This window comes from Montipora foliosa, chromosome 6 (assembly GCF_036669935.1).
Source record: "Montipora foliosa isolate CH-2021 chromosome 6, ASM3666993v2, whole genome shotgun sequence".
NCBI classification, from domain to species: Eukaryota; Metazoa; Cnidaria; class Anthozoa; order Scleractinia; family Acroporidae; genus Montipora; species Montipora foliosa.
Genome location: NC_090874.1, coordinates 73,942,915 through 73,945,414, shown reverse-complemented (window position 1 = coordinate 73,945,414; position 2,500 = coordinate 73,942,915). Strand labels below are relative to the sequence as shown.

The 2,500-nt window shown below is 37.5% G+C and overlaps 1 protein-coding gene across 1 annotated transcript in view; it reads left to right on the top strand.

Moving 5' to 3' along the window:
* Window positions 1-2,500, top strand: part of LOC138008407 (restin homolog) — a 21,063-nt gene that overhangs the window by 17,323 nt on the left and 1,240 nt on the right. The window contains exon 12 of the mRNA XM_068855745.1: window positions 1-2,500. This exon is cut by the window's left edge and continues 1,665 nt beyond it; it is cut by the window's right edge and continues 1,240 nt beyond it. The gene's annotated coding sequence lies outside the window, so the exon portion shown is untranslated.

The window sequence follows — 2,500 nt, the reverse complement described above, 5'->3', positions numbered from 1 at the left end:
TCAAAAAGCAGTAATATTATTGGTTAAAAGGAGCGAAATGCTCGTGCTGCACGTGCGGCACGCTTTTTTGAACATTTCTCTCCGTTCTCGTCAAAACTAACTACGTGAAATGACCAAATTTAAGGTTTTGACGACAACGTGGACAAACTACAGTAAATCTTTCAGTCTCACTCTTTACTTCAAATCCGTCCGTACCAATCCAGTTATAGAATATGTCGCCCATATTTAATATAAACAATGTGGAATAATCATGAAATACTTAGAATAGCTCAAACTTGTATTTTGAAGTGACGTTTTTTCGCCGTAGCCGTCGTGGTATCTTAAACTCCCTCTTTCAACATCGATTGCGACAACATTGTTCTCGCTTTTGAAGGTTTTAAGGTTTCATAACCAGTCCCTAGATTAACTATGGTAAAACATTTGCTTATTCTGAAAAAAAAAATAAACGTGCTTGTTTTCAAGACTAGAGAAAAAATATGTGAAACTTCATATGTTTTTAAACTTTATATATTCTCAAAAAAATAAGAAACAACAATTGCAAAGTTTCGCGACTTGAAACGCTTCCCTTTGCAGGATACAAAGCGTTTTATGTCACCCGAAAAGTTTGGAGACTTTTGATAGTGAACCTAAAGCAAATACAACTTCGTTTCGCTCCCTTGAATGTAACTTATTCTGAAAAGGTAATTTATTTAAGTCTTTAAATGGCATCTCCACTCTGAGTAATGAACCGAACAAAATAATGTTTGCAATGAAAATAATTTGATCGACAAGTTTTTTCAAAAACGTGTTTGTATCGAAAAAAAAGGAATTTTAGAATCACTTATTTTCACTTTCAAATTTCCCGGGCGCTTCCGTCTTTGAATCATGGTAGCGTGTAATGCTTGCCCTCATTGCCTTCACACTGAGCTTTTGTTTTTAAACAATAGGAAAACCACGACACATCACAATTATTCAACGGATGGCGGCACCTGGGAAATTTGAAAAACAAAACTATTATTATTTCAGATACAAGCGCTGTCATTTGAAAAATCTCGAACAATTCTTGTTGTAAACATTATGTTCTGTGGTTTAAAGTTATTTTCTTGTTTTAGTGGAGGTTCCCTTAAGCAAGTGAAAAATGTGGAATATATTATGAGATACCAGCTTAAATTGTGTTTTGTAAAATATTGAGTATTGAAAGTATTATACAATATTGCATCAAACAGATTTAGTTCTTTAAGTATTTGCTTTGTGATAGCAATTTCCTTTTTAGAGGTATTTGATAGTGGCTGTTATTCTGCTACGTTGAAAATTTATTACTTCCTATTGGTTGTTGTAATGAATGAGGTGATAATTGTTAACAATGGTGAATGAAATTAAGAGATGGTTTTATTCAGTGTTGACGTGCTTAACCTTTTGTGGATTCTTTAGATGCGATAAAGTTTAAATGTACGAGAATATGGCTTTTGCCATCAGTGGTAGTGGAAGGAGGCATGTTTAGAAATAACTTAAACTGGACTTCTTATTACTGACCGTCGGAAAATTCAAAGGTTTAGAAAGTGTTGCCCGCGACTGTGAAAAAGTGCAATCATTAGGAAGCAACGTGGTCTAATGCCGGTTGGAGCATTCGACTTGCATGGGGTTGCGCTGGGAGAAGACGAGCTTGAAGCTGGTGAAGTTGACCAGAAACTCTCGAAAAGTCAGAAATTTGCCCTGTACAAAGACCTATCGTAGTCTTTGGGACACCTCGTATGTCCCAAGGAAAAAGGATTGGAGGAACTGTCGCAAAAAATACAACTTATCGCCGGGCTATCGTAGTCTTTGGGAAACCTCGTGTGGAAATCCATTGTCGCATGTAACTTTCGATTTCGTTTTCGAGGCCTTTCCTCGTCTTCACCAAGCAAAAAGCCCAAACAGAGAGTGGCGAGCGCTCTCTTCCAACAAAGAAAGAGTTGAGCAGTCGGCAGTGGCCATCTTTGTTTACACATGACTGACCAATCGTACGTGCAGGATTCGGGAAATTTGCAACACTTTATTTGCTGCGAGACAAGTTGTTCACGCACGTGGTAATACGGGCGACAAAGGGTTTCAACTTGCAATGCAACAATGTTGCGAGACAAGTTGAAGGAAAAGGTTGCCCGTATTACCGGACCTTTAATACCTCAAATTTGACTATTTCACGTTGTTGTTTTGCTGACAACGACAAAGAAATAGACAAAAACGAAAAACGCACGTGCAGAGCGTGCAAAGCTATTGTTTTATCCCACTAAATATGCAAATTTGTGACGTTCTTGTTGCCGTCGCGGTCGCCGTCGCCGTTTCTAAAGCTCCCTAATAACTCGGTCAGTAAAAACGCCGTTCCACAGTTAAACACAATGAAGTTGTACGCTCCTAGCCATGGGCCCCTGACTTTGACCAATTTAAAGGAGGAATTTTACGTGGTAATTAGTAAATAGGTAAATAAATAAATAAACAAATAAATAAATAAACAAATTTCTAGAAAGTCTCGAAACGTTTTCGA